This window comes from Pipistrellus kuhlii, unplaced genomic scaffold (genome assembly GCF_014108245.1).
Source record: "Pipistrellus kuhlii isolate mPipKuh1 unplaced genomic scaffold, mPipKuh1.p scaffold_m20_p_1, whole genome shotgun sequence".
Taxonomy (NCBI): Eukaryota; Metazoa; Chordata; class Mammalia; order Chiroptera; family Vespertilionidae; genus Pipistrellus; species Pipistrellus kuhlii.
Genome location: NW_023425404.1, coordinates 95,950,436 through 95,968,828, shown reverse-complemented (window position 1 = coordinate 95,968,828; position 18,393 = coordinate 95,950,436). Strand labels below are relative to the sequence as shown.

General features: G+C 39.2%; 1 long non-coding RNA gene and 1 pseudogene across 1 annotated transcript; one reads left to right on the top strand and one right to left on the bottom strand.

Moving 5' to 3' along the window:
• Nucleotides 1–501: 501 nt before the first annotated feature.
• LOC118730147 lies at nt 502–9,545 on the bottom strand. Its single transcript, XR_004991383.1, has 4 exons — nt 9,407–9,545; nt 7,367–7,376; nt 2,883–2,889; nt 502–514 (listed from the first exon to the last, which is right to left on the bottom strand). It is a non-coding gene; the product is annotated as an uncharacterized LOC118730147 (long non-coding RNA).
• LOC118730138 lies at nt 7,485–8,307 on the top strand (annotated as a pseudogene).
• Nucleotides 9,546–18,393: the final 8,848 nt, after the last annotated feature.

The window sequence follows — 18,393 nt, the reverse complement described above, 5'->3', positions numbered from 1 at the left end:
GTACAGAAATGTTAATAGTTTATGAGCTATTAAATATCTATAGTGTATTGGAGAATCTATTTATTGGCATCCAACAACACTTTTTATTTTTACTTTAGGTAATTTCAAATTAACTCCACTTACATGAATTTTTTTTTAATAGGAAAGTAGAAATGAAGGTGTTAATTATGGAGAAAACTTGTATAATTTATAATACTTATTGATGTATTGAGCTATTTGATAGATGCAAACTGATTGTTTGCAGTTATGTGAAGATTTTGTTTAATCACCAATCTTGTCTTATGAAGCAATTGGAAAATTAATTAGAGACATCAGTAATCTGAAAGAGAATTAGCTCCCTGACTCTAGCCTGAAGTAGCTCTTCATTTTTTAGTTTTCTATGTTTCATATTTCCCCTTTCCTGTTGAATCACCTTTTTTTTTTTTTCTAGACAGTTATATTTCCATTCTAGAAAAAAGGATTCTCTTGGAGAATAGCTGCATTTACTTAAGTAATTTGATAATGTCAGTGTTTCCTGAATGTACTACATACTGTAAAATTGTATTTCTGCTGCTCTGATGTCTTTGGCAGCAAACTTTTCTTTGTGTCTCACACATTTATTCAAACAGCTTTTAGACAAGGTTATCCATAAATAACCTAAATCCCAAAGGTCAAATATGAACTTGGATTTCAATTTATTATCATTTAAATCTAGGTGTCTTCTTAAAACATAGCATTAAGAAAAATTCTATATAATGAAAGGCTAGTATGCAAATTGACCAAACAGTAGAACAACCAGTCGCTAGGATGCACACTGACCACCAGGGGCAGACGCTCAATGTAGGAGCTGTCCCCTGGTGGTCAGTGCACTCCCACAGGTGGAGCGCTGCTCAGCAAGAAGCCAGGCTCACTGCTGGTAGGTGCAGTCAAGGTGGCAGGAAACTCTCCCTCCCCTAAAAAGTGCTAAGGATGTCCAACTGAGAGCTCCCAGACTGCAAGAGGGTGCAGGCCAGGCTGAGAAACCCTCCTCTCCCTAAGTGCATGAATTTCATACACTGGGCCTCTAGTGAAATATAAATTTAAAGGAAGATCAATTGTAATATATCTGAGGCAAAGCACATTTTGAGTGTATGTGTGTGTGTGAATAAGAATAAATGCCCAAAACATAATAAAAAAAAAATTAATGAAAGCTGAGGACACATCATAAATACAGGTCAAGAATTAGCTAGGCTTGCTATAGGAAATACTTATATCAGCTATTTAAACTCTAAAACCTTAGAGAAAAGCATGCATAATTTAATATCCAATAGTGTGATGGAGGAGGTTCTTGTGGTGAAGGTGGGTTTGCAAAAGCCTATTATGCACAATTCTTTTCAACTCGTGTTTAGTAACCATAATCAGTTGCTTGAAATCAGCTGTGGTGAGATTATTTACATCACAGAAATAAGCAAATATTTCTAATCAGGGCTTTTTCTCTTTGAAGACCTACTTAGTAAATTTACTAGATTAATGGTAATCTAAGAAATGAAGATTGGAATGTATAACTTTTTATTTTATTTTTTAATATTTATTATTTAAAGTATTACATATGTCCCCCATTTTCCCCACTGACCCCTTCTAGCCTGTCTCAACCCCCACCTCAGGCCACCACCACCCTATTGTCTATGTCCATGGGTTATGCATATATGTGTGAAACTTTTTTGGTTGATCTCTTCCCACCTACCCCACCTTTTCTCTCATATTTGTTCCATGCTTCTATGTCTCTGGATTATTTTGTTCATCAGTTTATTTTGTTCATTAGATTCCACATATGAGTGAGATCATGTGATACTTATCTTTCTCAGGGTGATTTATTTCACTTAGCATGATATTTTCCAGGTTTCCTATGCTGTCTCAAAGGGTAAGAAATCCTTCTTTTTTACTGCTGCATAGTATCATGCCACGGTGTAAATGTGCCACACTACTGGTGGGAATGCAGGCTGCTATAGCTATTATGGAAAACAGTATGGAATTTTCTCAAAATTAAATATGGAACTGCCATTTGACCCAGTAATCCTAAGAAACCTGAAACACCAATAAAAAATTTTATGTACTGCTATGTTAATAGCAGCCCAATTTATAATAGCTAGGATTTGGAAACAGCCCAAGTGTCCATCAGTAGATGAGTGGAATGCATAACATTTTAAAGGCTCAATTTAAAGAAAGCACATTGTTCTTGGTGAGACTCCAGTGTTATTTTTAGTGTTAACAACTGTGGTTGGTCATCTTCCTGAATCCTACTTCCATCCTGCCATCATTTTGACATTTCCAACCTGATTCCAGAGTTCCCTGGAGACCAGAGGAAGTAAATCCAAGTAACAATTATCCAGTCAGGCCTATAAGGATCAAACACTTGGTAGTCAAAGCCCATCTATTCCTGTATTTGCCTCATATCCTTTTTAGATGGTTGGTTAGGAAAATTGAAGGTCTGCTAAAACATACAATCAAAACCAAAAGCTCCTGGCTCCCTGTGAATGCTGCCTATTAACACTGACAATTATGTCAGGTGGTATGCAAGAAAGAGTTAACTCTACAGCATTTGTGCACTTACTGTGGACTAAAGACTTAATTCAGCAGAATTAAGTTGTTTGAACCCTACACATTCCAAAGAAAGGACTGTCCCTTGATAAGTCCATGGGAGAAAATCTCTAAACCATAGAACTATCCTGCCTAATAATAGTGTTTGTATACCAGGGTCATGAACCATGCCAGAGAGTTTATACTAAGTGTCATTTATTGTGGGGCCTTGAGTTATGCTATATTTGTTTGATCTCTGGAGAGACGAGGTTCAGTAACATAGATCAGCCAGGCTCGTGCTCCATGCCAACATGACTAACCTGCACCACCCCTGAAAATATCTGTACACCATAGCTCAGGTGAGCTTTCCTTTTTGGCAGTACCATGCAGGTTGTCACATGACATTGCTAAAAGAATTAGCACTGTCTATATGACTTATCTAGGAAAGGAAAACTGAAAGCTTATGGGATTGGGGGAGGAGGGCGGGTGTGCAAGAGGCAGCTGATCGATGTTTCTCTCTCATTGATGTCTCTAGCTCTCTATCTCTCTCCCTTCCTCTCTGTAAAAAATCAATAAAATATATATTTAAATTTTTTTTTTAAATAAAGAAAAAAAATGTATCTTTCCCATCCTCTGGGAGACTTATGATGGATATAAAAAAAGATATCCAAGAGCCTCTTTTTTAGGATAAAGAAATGCATCTTTGTTTTACAGATATAGGAAGAAGAAGCAAGAGAAAATATTGTTTTAATTATTTTTTTTATTTTTTTGGAAAGAATAGAATATAAAATCCACCTTCAACAAAATGTTAAGTGTACAGTACATTATTATTATTATGGGTACATTTTGTAGATTTATAGAGCATGTTCATCTTGCTTGACTGAAACTTTATGGCCCTTGATTAATATTATTTTCCCCACCCCCTAACTAATACCAACCACCAGTCCACTCTGATTCTGTTAATTTGACAACTTTTTAAAGATAAAGTAGTTTAATTTATTATTTTTTCTTCCTTGTGAGCCCAGGTGCCTAACCTAGATTAGCCTCCAAATTTGCTTGAAAGGAGCGTCCATTTTCATTTTTCTATGGGACTTGCTGAACTTTGGGCAGATGAAGAAATACTTCATAGTCTTTAATAAAATTGAGTCCTGAAGAGCCTTAGAGGTCAATGGATGAGGAAGTTCCCATGGGTAGTTGAATAGATTATATATATATATTAGAAATTGTGCTAAAATACTTACTGATAAAAATATAGAATAAAACACACTTAGAAACTGCTCATTTCAATCATGTATAGTTAAATTTTTAAAAAAATATTTATATATACTAGGTGTACTGGTTAATAATGGCAAATTTTGTAATCAAAGAAAACATGATAATTTCAGGAGAAACATCAAAAGTGCTTTATTCAAAGTAATGCCCCTATATTTCAGGTGAGTTGTGGATACCATCCCAATTTTGTGCATCGGGCCTCTAGTAACTGTATAAAAGGCCTTCTGGGAGGACTTTAACAGAGAGATTGACAACAATACAGTCATAGTAGGGACTTTAACACCCCTTCTGATTATCCTAGATAGCTCTTCCAGACAAAGACTTAACAAGGAAACAGTGACTCTAAAGGACACATTGGATCAGATGAATTAAATTGACATTTATAGAACATTTCAACCTAAACCAGCAGAATATACATTCTTCTCAAGTGCACATGGATCATTCACAAAGATAGACTACATGTTAGGACAAAAAACAAGTCTCTACAAATTAAGAAAGATTAAATCTATCAAGCATCTTCTCACATCACAGAGGAATGAAATTAGGAATCAACTACAGTAAAAACACCCCAAAACATTCACACATGGAGGCTAAAATAGCATGTAATTAAACAACTAGAGACCTGATGCATGAAATTCGTGCACTTGAGGGGGTCCCTACAGCCTGTGCCCTCTCACAGTCTGGGAGCCCTGGGGGGATGTCCAACTGACAGCTTAATGGGTCTATGCCTTCAGTCCGACATCATTAACATTGCCTCAAAGGTGGGAGAGGCCCCTACCACTGCTGCTGTGCTCGCCAGTCATTAGCCCAGCTTCTGCCTCAGTGGCACTCCCCTTATAGGAGTGCACTGACCACCAGGGGGCAGCTTCTGTATTGAGTGTCTGTGAACATCATAGTGACCATTTGGTCATTTGCATATTAGCCCTTTATTATGTAGGATATGCAGTAGATGAAGCCCCCTAGAACCATAAGAAATGCAAAAAAAAAAAAAAATCAGTTAACTTATTCTCGAATTTCCCCCTCTTAAAATTAAATTGCTCCCACTTTGGGGTGAGTGCTGCACCTTGGGAACCAGTGGGCTTGTCACTTTTCCTCTCTGAGCTTCATTTCTGAATACATACGCATAGACCATAGGAATTGTATGCCTACCTAACTGAGTTGTCATGAGGAGGTTCTGAGCTAATAAACCTAGAAATGTTTCATCAAGTAAGTGATGTCTAAACTGGAAGGGATTGTTGTTTTTAAGCCCACGGGAAGCAGGTAGCAGGTGCTGATTAGGGGAGGAGGGCATGATTGTCTCCTGGGACTGTAGCTATGTATTTTTGCAGAGGGTTCTGCAGGCCTCAGAGAGGTGGGCTCTGGCCAGCAGTCCTGTACTGTGGTCATCCCTGGAGGATATGGCAGGAGGTGGGGCATGAGAGGGGTACTAGGGGGGCAGCAAGGCTGAAGGGGGAGTTACTGTATCTTCCCATTTGGCGTCATTTTTTAAATTGTATGTGGCTGTTTCACAGCTATACCTGCTCAGGGCAGGGCTCTGATCTCCTGGAACAGGGCGGAGCCAGGTGGGCTAGGAGGGTGGGTTTAGTCACGCCCCCAGCGAGGTTCAGCACACTTCAGCTGTGGAGATGGTGCTGCTGCTGTCGGGTGAAGGGTCTGACCCTGGGAGGCCACTCAGGCCTGCCTCTCCCTAGGTCTGGAGTTGTAGGGAGGAGAGGCATGCCTGGCACCAGCGGGGGGCGGGGGAGCCTGGCAGTGGCAGACTGTGGGCCCCAGGGATGCTGAGGGGTGATCACCCGCATGTTATTGTTGTGGGAGCTCTTGGTGGGGGTGGCGGGGGAAGAGATCAGGAGTTGGAGGTGCAGGCTGCATCTACCCCTGAGACTGGATCTTCTCCCCATCTGGTCAGCCTCCCCATCACCCCGGGGGTTCAGGGGCTAGGGTAGAGTGCCCCTGCAGGGGGATTGGAAGAGCTCCCCATGGCCACTTTCTCTTCCTTCTTTGCAGTCCAGGCTCCTGTCAGGCAGTCTCCTCAGACCCCCGGGAACTTGGTGCCTGCTGCCTGCCCCCAGTTGCATGCTCATCAATATGCAAATAGGTCATTATGGGGACACCATTATATACAACAAATTAGCATATTACCTCTTTATATGTATAGACTAGTGGGTTACCAACAAGGTCAAGAAAGAAGTAAAAAACTTTCTGATAACAAATGAAAATGAACACACAACAACCCAAATCTCTGGGACACAGCAAAAGCAGTCCTGAGAGGGAAATTCACAGTACTATATGCATAAAAAAAAAAAAAAAATCAGCCATAAACTATTGAACCCTACAACATGAAGACTGTAAAGAGTCCTAACCTGTTTGGCTCAGTGGATAGAGCATCAGCTTGTGGACTGAAGGGTCCCAGGTTCCAACCCAGTTAAGGTATGTACCTTGGTTTCAGGCACATCGCTAGTAGGGGATGTGCAGGAGGCAGCTGATCGATGTTTCTCTCTCATCAATGTTTCTAACTCTCTATCCCTTTCCCTTCCTCTCTGTAAAAAAAAAAAAAATTAATTTATTTTTAAAAACAGAACTATAAAGAGAACAACAAGAAAAGTCCAGAGTAAGCGTAAGAAACTAAATAGTAAAGATTAGAGCAGAAATAATAACATGGACAAAAAAAACCCCACAAAAAGGCAACAATAAAAATAAAATCAACAAACCAAGAGCTGGTTATTTCAAAGGATAAACAAAATTGATGACCTGTCAGTCAGACTCATTAAGAAAGAAAGAGAGGACCCAAATAAATAAAACAAAAAATGAAAGCGGAAAAGGAACTACTGATAACACAGAAATACAAAGGATTGTAAGAAAATACACAGAAATACAAAGGATTGTAAGAAAATACTATGAACAATTATATTCCAACAAGTTGGACAATGTGGATAAAAGGGACACATTCCTAGAAAAATATAATCTCCCAAAAATGATTCATGAAGAATCATAATACCTGAATAGGCAAAATACAACTGACAAAATAGAAACAATAATAAAAATCCCCCAGCAAACAAAAGCCCAGCTCTGGTTGGCTCTACAGGGGAGTTTTACCAAACATTCAAAGAACAATTAACTGATACTCCTCAAAATATTCCAAAAAATAAAAATAAAAAAAAATCCAAGAGAAAGGGATACTTCCAGACATTTTTTTTTTATGATGCTAGCATTATCCTAATTCCAAAACCATATAAAGACATTATAAAGAAAGGAAATTACCGGCCAATATCCCTGATGAACATGGATGCTAAAATCCTTAGCAAAATATTAGCAAATTGGATCTGGCAATATATTAAAAAGAGCATTCATGATGACCAATTGGCACTTATTCCAGGGATGCAATGCTGGTACAATACTTGCAAATCAATAAACGTGATACGTAACATCGTATAAACAAATTGAAAGACAAAAATCACATGATCATATCACTAGATGGAGAAAAACCAACAAAAGCCAACACTCACTTTTGATAAAAACTCAGCAAAGTGGGAATAGAGGAAGCCATATATGACAAAGCTACAGAGGACATACTCAATGGGCAAAAACTAAAACAATTTTCCCTAAGAACAGGAATAAGACAGGGATTTCTGCTTTCAACACTCTTATTACTCAACATAGTACTGGAAGAGCGGGGCCACGGATGAAGATGTCGACTGCCATGTACTTGGAGCACTACCTGGGCAGTATGGAGAACCTTCCTTGTGAACTTCAGAGGAATTTCCAGCTGATGCATGAGCTGGACCAGAGGACAGAAGAGCAGAAAGCAGAGATTGACATCCTGGCCGCGGAGTACATCTCTACAGTGAAGACTCTGTCCCCAGAGCAGCGGGTAGAGAATCTGCAGAAGATCCAGAGCGTCTACAGCAAGTGCACGGAGTATAGCGATGACAAGGTGCAGCTGGCCACGCAAACCTACGAGATGGTGGATAAACAAATTGGGAGGCTCGACGCAGACCTGGCGTGCTTTGAAGCAGACCTGAAAGACAAGCTGGAAGGTAGTGACTTTGAGAGCTTTGGAGGACGAGGTTTAAAAAAAGGTTGAAGCCAGAAAGAAAAGTTCCCAGTGGCAAGGCAGAAGGACCTCAGAAGAAGACACTCCAAAGAAAAAGAAGCATAAAGGAGGGTCAAAGTTCACTGACACTATCCTGTCTGTGCATCCCTCTGATGTGCTGGACATCCTGTGGACCCCAACATGCCCACCTACTGTCTCTGCCAACCGGTGTCCTATGGGGAAATGATTGTCTGTGACAACCCAGATTGTTTGATCGAGTGGTTTCACTTTGCCTGTGTAGACCTGACCACGAAGCCCAAAGGAAAATGGTTCTGTCCTCGGTGCATCCAGGAGAGGAGGAAGAAGTAAGGAAGAGGATGACACTGAGCCTGAAGAGCAAGTAGATACACTCCTTTATTCACGTTGCAATATTTTACCTTCATCTTAAAGCTACCTTATTTTGAATGATATTTAATAACTCAGTGGCCAGTTGTAACTCTGGATATTTCCTAAAACCAACAAGAACCCACCTCATACCCTGTTTGCACAGAGGAGGGATCTTGCCACAGTGACTTTGTTCTCATGACTTTTTGTACAGACCCAGCACTGAGCACAGCAGTCCCACCACCCCGAGGACTCCATGGGTGTGTGCATGCGGTGTGCTGAGTAGGGTAGAACGTGCCAGCTGGGAGCAGATACTGCCATCATTTTGCAGCTAGAAGTGTGAGCCTTGTATGGTCTGCAGTTTCCTGGGCTTCCCCTGAGAGCCCACACCACTCTGTGCACACTGGCCACGCTGAGCGCACCGGTGTGTAGTCTGGTGGGCGTTGCCGGAAGGCGCCCTCCGGACTCAGGTGCGCTGGGAGCTCGCGGCTGCACACGAAGGCTGCGCCTCCCAGAGGAGCTCTGCGTGGCTGTGCACTGCCTTTTACCTGGACTTCCGGTTTTTCCCTGAGGTTTCACTGTCCGGAGTAAACCGCCCTGGATTGGCAGATGGGCTGTAGGTGACCATGACCAGCACCAATAAGAAACAGCGTAACAGACTGGCCGATGTTCCATTTCTCTGGGAATTCCGGATGTTTTTACTGTGAAGATGAAATTACTGCAATTGCACGAAGTCTGTCTGTGAAGTGAGTCCAGTCTACCAAGAGCTGATTTTGAACCTGCTTCTGTTACACACTGGGTCAGCATTTTGTCTTCCAGAGGACTACAATTATGTGATGTGATTTGTGAATTTGTGCCACAATAGCAGTTCTGGAATGAAGCTAGGAAACGAGAGTGTACTTTCTGTTTAATCAGCATTCACCAAACTGGTTTTAAACCGTCTCTTTGGTACTAGCTGGGGACATCGCATACATTTGGTATGTTGAGATCCACTTGTGATGGTACCTAGAGTGGGGCCTCCGGGAGTGTCCCCGGACTCTCCAAGACGCACCCCGCATGGTTCAGACAAGTCAGGGTTTCTTTTGCCAAAAAAAAAAAAAAAAAAAATCCAAGAGATAGAATCGAGGTGTGAAATGCCCAGCTTCAGAAGAATCTCTGTGAGGAGCGTCCTCTGGAGTGGCCAACCTGCAGAGGAACTGGTGAAGCTGCATCCTAGACCAGCCCCTCCATGCAAATGAGTTAATATTTGACAATTAGGAGCAGATATCAGAGGGCAGCTGGGGTCCAGCTGGAATTTGTGGCCCTTAGTGAGTCTTACCTTGCACAGAACGTGTCCAACGGCTGTACTTTCTAGAGCCACCCGAGGGAGCAGGACTTGCTTCCACAGGACTGCTGGTAGGGATCACTTCAGCTTGTGTGCTGGTGGTTAGAGTAGGGGTCAGCAGCTGCCACAGCCTGTCCCTGGTGGGTTCCAGGCCTGATGCACTGTCTCAGAACTGATGTCTTCTTGCTGCTCAGGAAGAAGTAACTCAGCTGCACTGGAACACGAGGCCCGCTTATATTTAGAAACTTAACTTTTACATTACAGGTGTCTAAAGATTGTGAGGGATCAGTTGTAGACATTTTTCCCCACTTTTACCAGTTTTTTAATAAGTCCACATGCCACAACCAAGGCCTGCCCCGTCACAGGATTTGGATACTTCTTATGGGCATTGTTGAGTTAAAGTTTTCCTCCATTTTTAATGAACGGTGATTAGTTGTCTTTACCTGTGCTGAGAGGCATTTACAGTGGGAAGTCTAAGAAATGTTCTCATTCAGGAGACAGTCCTATGAAGTTTCTTCCTTTGTATGTGTTCTGTGGTGTTCACTTTTACCACATTTCATCCAAAAAGATGATGCAGCTTTAACATGAATGTTACATTTTATTTTCAAGGAATTATTACCTACTATGTTCCCTTTGTAAAGGAAAGATAATATTGTAAATCTTTTTATTAAATAATGTAAAGATGTATATATGTATTTTTGGTCATGTTATAGATTATGGATATATTGTTTAATAAATAAAGTATTTTTTAACAAAAAACAAAACAAAAAAACCAACATAATACTGGAAGTCCAAGCCACAGTGATCAGATAAGAAGAAGAAATAAAAGGCATTCAAATTGGAAAGAAGGAAGTAGAACTCTCATTATTCACAGGTGACATGATATTGTACACAGAAAACCCCAAAGACTCCAACAAAAAACTACCAGATTTAGTAAATGAATTTGGCATTGTAGTAGGATACAAAATTAACACCCAGAAATTGATAAGTTTTTATATACACCAAAAATGAATTCTCAGAAAGAGAAACTAAACAAATAATCCTATTGACCATTGAAACAAAAACAAAAACAAAAAATTTAAGATACTTTAGAAATAAACTTAACCAAGGAGGCTAAAGACCTGTAGTTAGAAAACAATAGGATGTTGAAAAAAGAGACAGGAGAGGATATAAACAGGTGGGAGAATATAGCATGTTTATAGATTGGTAGAATCAACAGCATTAAAATGTCCATATTACCTAAGGCAATCTACAGATTCAATGCAGTCCCTATTAAAATATCAATGGCATATTTCACAGAGCTAGAACAAATACTCCAAAAATTTATATGAATCAAAAAAGGCCCCAAATAGCTATAGTAATCTTGAGAAAGAAAAACAAAGTTGGAGGAATCACAATATTAGATTTCAGGTTATACTGCAAAGCTACCATAATTAATACAGCCTGGTCCCGACACAAGAACAGGCATATAGTCAAATGGAACATAACAAAGAGCCTAGAAATTGGCCCACACCATTACAGTTAATTACTATTTGACAAAGGAGGTATGCACATACAATGGAATGAAGAGAGTCTCTTCAATAAATTATATTGGGAAAATTAGACAGATACATGCAAAAGAATGAAACTAGACCATCAACTTATACCATACACAAGAATAAACTCAATATGGATAAAATACTTAAATGTAAGTAGTGAAACCATAAAAATCCTTGAAGAAATCATAGGCCTTAAAATCTCAGACATCTCTCACAGCAATATGTTAATGGATACAGCTCCTAAGGCAAAGGGAACTAAGGGGAAAATAAACAAATGGGACTACATCAACAAAACAAAAAGGGACCCCACTTTATGGGAGAACATATTTGGCAAGGGTACATCTGATAAAGGATTAACATCCAAATATATAAGGAACTTATCCAACTTAACAAAAGTAGACAAAAAAGCCAATTAAAAAATGGGCAAGAGATCTAAAAAGTCACTTCTTCAAAGAGGACACAAAGATGGCCAAGAGATATGAAAAATGCTCCAAGTCAAGGATCATCAGAACAATGCAAATTAAAATGGCAATGAGGTATCACATTACACCTGTCAGAATGGCTATCATCAACTTATCAACAAACAACAAGTGCTGGAGAATATGTGGAGAAAAGGGAACCTTAATACACTGCTGGTGGAAATGCAGACTGGTGCAAACACTATGGAAAACAGTATGGAGTTTCCTCAAATAATTAAACATGGAACTGCTGTTTCACCCAGTGATCCCACTTCTAGGAATATATCCTAAGAAACCCCAATCACTAATTAGGAAGAATGTATGAACCCCTATGTTCATAACAGCCCAATTTACAATAGCTAAGATCTGGAAACAGCCCAAGTGTCCATGAGGAAATGATTGGATAAAAAAGCTGTGGTACATTTACACCATAGAATACTATGCAGCGGTAAAAAAGAAGAATCTCTTACCCTTTGAGACAGTATGGAGAGATCTGGAGAGTATCATGCTAAGTGAAATAAATCAGTCAGAGAAAGAAAAGTATCACAGAATCTCACTCATATGTAGAATCTAAGTAACAAAATAAAGTGATGAATGGAGTGGATCCAGAGACACGGAAGCATGGGACAGAGTGCCAAATCTCAGAGGGAAGGTGGGGGAGGGTAGATGGGTGGAAGGTAATCAACCAAAGACCTTGTATGCATATATGCATGGCTCATGGACACAGACAATAGGGTGCTGAAGGCCTGGGGTGGGGTGCAAGGTTGGCTGGAATGGGTCAATAGGTGAAAAAATGGGACATATATAATACAACAATAAAGATTCATTAAAAAACAACAGAAATAAAATCAAAATAATAACAATAGAAATAATAACAATAATAATAAACTGTTTTTAATTGGTCCATTTTACCTAGAACTGAATTTTCAATTTTCTCAAACAGCATAAATTTCATTAGCAAAAGACCTTAATTAGAACAGACCCCTGAATAACATCATTTCATTCAAAATAATTTCATTAAAACATTGGTGAGATACCTTAGGAAACTGACTCTTATTTATATCGATTAGCCTATGGAAAATTTGGTTTGTTATACATCGTTTTGCTCAAAGTTGCAGGACCTATCAATGTAAAGTGAGAAATTATTATATAAGAAATTAAATTCATTGATAGGCAAGTGCTTGTCTCCTACAGTCATGTATTAATCAGATATTGGACCTTTGTCAAGTGAAATGAAAGTTTTGTCTGTATTCTATCTGAGGCAGCAATGGGCATACTCCTCAGGATCAGTTATGGCTTGAGTCCTGCAGAGGGGTTCTGAGCTGATGTAGTCTTACTGAACCATGCTCTGGGTGCTGAACTGAGTCTGTCCCAAGGAATGAAAGTTTGTGTTTTTCGCTTGTTTATTTGTTTTCTAATTCTCACAAAGAGAACTGATGAGTTAGCAATGTCCCTACAGAAGGCAATGATTCTTGGAGATTGGCAACCTATTTGGACTACTTATATACATAATAATCTTAGTAGTATCATTATTTGTCAGTGAAATGTGAGTCCTTGGGCTTCTTCTTCATCTATGCCTACTACAACATATTCCTCATGTGCTCTTGTATAACAATGTCTTTTAAAATTGTATTTCCCTGGGGAAAACAGAATCATTTATTTTTTATTGTATTTATTCTTCTAAGTTTTTATATTGAAACTAGAGGCCCAGTGCATGAAATTCATGCATGGTGTGTGTGTGTGGGGGGTCCCCTCAGCCCAATCTGCACCCTCTCCAATCCTAGACCCCTCAGGAGATGTCCTAAACTAGCAGTCAGACATCCCTCTCACAATCTGGGACCACTAGCTCCTAACTGCCCCCCCTGCTAGCCTGATTATCCCAAAATGCTCCCACTGCCAGCGTAGTCACCTCCAAACCCCTCCTCCATGCCACCAGCTTGGTCACTCCTAACTGGCCTGGTCACCCCTTAGAGCCCCCCCACCAGCCTGGTTGCCCCTAACTGCCACCCCTGCTAGCATGGTCACTCCCAACTGACCCACCTTCCAGCCTGGTAGCCCCTCACTGCTCCTCTCCGCCGGCCTGGTCACCCCTAACTACCCCTCATGCAGCCTTCTGCTCAGTCTTTTGGTTACTCTTCACTAAGCCCCCTGCCAGCCTGGTCGCCCCACACATCCTGTTCAGTTGTCCGTTCAGTGTTTCGGATGCGATGGTAACTTAGCCATATATATGTACTCTTTTAGAACTTAGATTAATGGCTTGGTAACAGAACTGTATCTTAGCATTTGCCCTCACATTTTTTATTGTCTAATGAGATACCTTTTAAATATGGCCACATTTACCTGACAGGTATTTGTAAGATCTAATTATCAATTTTTCATGAATTGGGAATAAATCAAATGAACATATTACTCTAGAAATCTTTCTGACATTTTCAAAACCTGTATCTTTTGTTTATTTTTGTTATTTATTGATTTACTGTGTACAATTTTTATCTTTACTTGAAACTCTCATTTCCCAATTGCCTATATTTTAAAGTTCTTATGCAAACAGAAAAATAACAATCACTCTGGGACAAAAATTCTGTAAAGGTCATAGACAAATATATTTCTCTAAAAAGGAAAATAAACTATGTGTGTAGATAATGCTTTGTCTGATAATCTGTTGTGTCAGGATCTGATTTAAGTTACATGTCCTTTTTACCTCTTTGATTTTTTTTTTTTTAGTTAGTCCTTCAAAGTTTCTAAAATTTATACTTTATTGCTCCTAATATTTTGGTACTCCGACTGATCAGGTTTATGAAGAAGGATTAAAATCCACACATACATGCAGATTGCATGCAGTCTCATTGAGAAGATATTGCTTATAGATTATATATTTGTAATTTCTTCGGAAAATTTTTTTGTCAGAATACACATGGAGCAATAACACCAGCATCTCAATATTCTTCCCAAATCAGTCCATACCTAAACAGAGAATATAACTGAGCATGCAGCAAGTCTCTCAAATAATTAAGCTACTTACTGGTGCTAAAATATTTGAAATTCAATTATCTTTTTATCTTTGTCATTGGGATTATGAGGCCTGTTATGAAGGCAGGAAGAAGTAGTATCTTTTTCATCTTGACTCTTTAGATCTTTTCATTATTGTTGCATTTTTTTTTAATATTCATTGGAGGATATTTCTCCCATTGATTTTTAGAGAGAATGGAAGGGGAAAATGGAAAGAAGGGAGGGAGGAAGAGAAAAAGGGGGGGAGAGAGAAAGAGAGAGAGAGAGAGAGAGAGAGAGAGAGAGAGAGAGAGAGAGAGAGAGAGAGGAAGAGAGAAAGAGGGAGAGAACCATCAGTGTGAGAGACACATCCATTGGTTGCCTCCTGCACATGTCCTGACTGGGGCTGAGGATTGAAGTGCCATTGACTGGGGATCGAACCCATAATTCTTCACTCTGCAGGTCAATGCTCTAAGCACTGATACACAGCAGCCAGGGCTATTGAAATTTTAAATGACTTTCTATTGTGGAGGATTTTCTACTCTAAATCATCCTTCAACTGATGATTTTGTAGGGCACTTGGTTTTCTGATTAGTTTTTTACAGGATTTTGTGGGTTTGCCTTTCTATATACAAAGCATATGAAGAATTTGGGTTCTGGTTCTAAAAAGCTATCAATCAGAAAACAGTGAGCAGAGACACCTTTTGTTTTCAATAATCCTATGACAACAGTAATTCTGTTGAAGATATTTAGTGTTTTTAATCTCTTCAGAGTAATATATTCACTGGACTGGAGATTTGGTCTTCTTTAGTAGAAAAATCAAGACTATAAAACAATGAATTCCTTTATTCTGTAAAGTTTATTTACTATGCATTTACTGTTAAAACAGTGGAAAGGCAATGGGAAGCCAACTCTAGTTATTATTATCTTTATGAGGTTACAATCCAATGGAAGACTTACCCATTAATCAGTACTTGCAATGTCTAATAATTGGCTCAATGAAGGAAATGATTTTCATGGAGGTGAGAGTGCTGATGAGTCTAAGGTCAGGAAAGTCTTTCTAAGGAATTAGGAGAGAGTGCTGATGAGTCTAAGGTCAGGAAAGTCTTTCTAAGGAATTAGGAGAAGGAATTCACAGTTAGTGGGATGAGAAGACCATTCTAGGCCTAGAGAAGAGCCAGTGCAAAAGATCTGATATGGAAGGAACATGGCTTCTTATGACGAAGAAGAAAAACAAGGGATGAAAAAATTGCAAAAAAATAAAAATAAATAAGTAAATAAATAACTCTTTTTCTGATTCCAAAACCAAATTGGGAGAAATTAAATATAGAAAAATATCATGAGAAGAAACTTGTTAATTTTCATAGACTTTCAATTATAGGATCAGATAGGTATCCATCTGTAAGAGCCTTGTGAATTTTGATTTGTTCAAATGCTGCATCAACTTGATTTAGTAAACTTTTTATTTCAACAGACTTTGTTGCTTTGACTTTGTAATTGTTAAAATGCATTTCAACTTCCACACTTAACTCTGAAGTTGCTGCTGTTTAACAGTTTGTCATACACGTCAATCTAAAACTAAAAGCTAAATAAATTTTATTTAATCTATTTGTTCAAAAATGTACCATCAAAATAAAGTGTAAAAGTTCTGTTTCCACATCTTCTCATAATTTATTTTCTCTCTTCAATTATAGTCTAATAAATATTCTCATCTACCAAATTTGCCTTCAGTTTTCACATGATGTTTTTTCTAGTGACTCTATTTTAGTGAGCCTACTACTTGTTATGATTATGTCCTTTTAGCTTATAGAATCATGGAGGGAAGGTATATTTCCAACTCATTTTGTTGTCCCTGCTGCTTACCACAGTGCCTGAAACATGTTAGATATTTAATGAACGCACATTTTCTTTTTCAGAAATGTCAGTGAGAACATTTCTTTCTTTCTACTTTTTTTGGGGGAAGATATTTAAAGGCAAGGATTTATTTTTAGTTTATGCATTTTACTTACTCTAGTAGGCATAAAATAAATATGCACTGAATTAATTATTTAATTAACTTAATATTAATATTTTCTAAATCATTCTATATTAGTTCAGAAAACTTGAATATGGATAATAATACAACAAAATATAAAAATTAAGGCAAAAGCTAAAAGGACATGCAATTTACTTTCACATCATTTCACGTCAATCTAAAACTAAAAGCTAAATAAATTTTATTTAATCTATTTGTTCAAAAATTTACCTTTCACATAATTTAACAAATGTTATGAACTATGCAACTTATCAGTATTGCTATATAAATCTTATAGAGTAGATGTTATTCTTGAATGAATAAGTAGTATTTTAACTAAAGACTACACTGCTATCAAATACTTAAGTGACTACATTTACTGATAATGTTGGCTATGGTCCAAATGTAAAATACCTAGGTTATTAAATGTTAGCATTTTAATCTGCTAATCATTATCAAAAGAAAAAGTCCTTGACATTTCAAAAGTTGTTGCCAATCATTGCTATTAAGGTGTGCTACACTTCTTTTTCTTGACATAAATAAATATATAATTGCATAATGCTATGACAGCAGAAATTAAATAAATATTACATTTAAATATAATAATTTTGTATGGAATAGTGGCCCATTCTGGTTAAAGGTAGCTCCAGAATCCCTATGTCATGAAAATCACTATTACCTCAAAGCAGAGCTCCATAATCTTTTAGGTAATGCAATCAGAATAATCACCAGAATGTATGAAAAATAGATTAATTCATATAAAGTTCTAGGCTGTTTGGTTCAAGCTCTAATCTAAAACCAGTGAAAAATGATTTTTTGCAGAACTCATATTTTGATATCTCAATTTTCTAACTTTAGAAATTAAACACATAGAAATAAAAAAATTTTAAGGTGTATTAATCAATTGCAAAGTTAAAGAATTATTTGTATTTTGTCAAGTGGAAATACTATCCAGACTAATAAAAAAGAAAGATGCAAAGTGACTTACCTTCATGATTTCCACCAGTCAATCAAGAATGACAATGCAAATTAACCCAACAAAGATGGATGACTAATTTGCATATGCAGGCACAAAGTGGCCAATGGCAGGGTGACGACGCAGGCTTTCTGCACTGCCCCTGCAGCTCCAGGCCCCTAACAGTGTTCGGAAGGCGGAAAGGCAGCTCCTGGCCGGAGGGAAGGCACTGCCGGCAGGCCCATTCTTTCATGAATCTTCATTCATTCATCAGGCCTCTAGTCCTATATAATAAAAGCCTAATACGCATATTGCCCCCTTGGGAGTTTGACCACTCATTATGATGTGCACTGACCACCAGGGGGCAGCTTGGAACATGGTGGATATCAGCAAAGCAGCACTGGCTGTGGGTGGCAATGGAGGTGCTGCAGGCCCCAATGGGCCCCAAAGAGACCAGAACCATGGTGGGATGGTGGAGCAGGTGACCAGGTGGCCCTAGGTCAAGGCAGGTAGGAGGAGGGGCTTGGTTGCCCCACTGACTTCCCTGCAGATGCAGACAGTGGCCAGCTGCAGCAGTGGGGTCAGGGCTGCCACCCAGCTCCCAGACACTGAGGGAGCCAGGCCCCAACCAATCACCTTATAGATGGCAACCTGCGGCCGGCAGCCCTTGATCACCAGATAGGGGCTGCACCCTGGGCTGGGCTGGGGACCTGTGGGTGGGCAGTGACTAGCAACCTCCTGTGGTGCTCAGGCTAGGGACTGTGACCTCTTGAGGGCTACCTGGAGGTGGGGGTGATGGGGATGAAGGTGGGGTGAGATGTGGGGTGTCACCTGAGCTCACTCTCACTTCCCCTGCTACCCTCCCCCAGGATGCCATGGCTCATGTGCCTGGGAA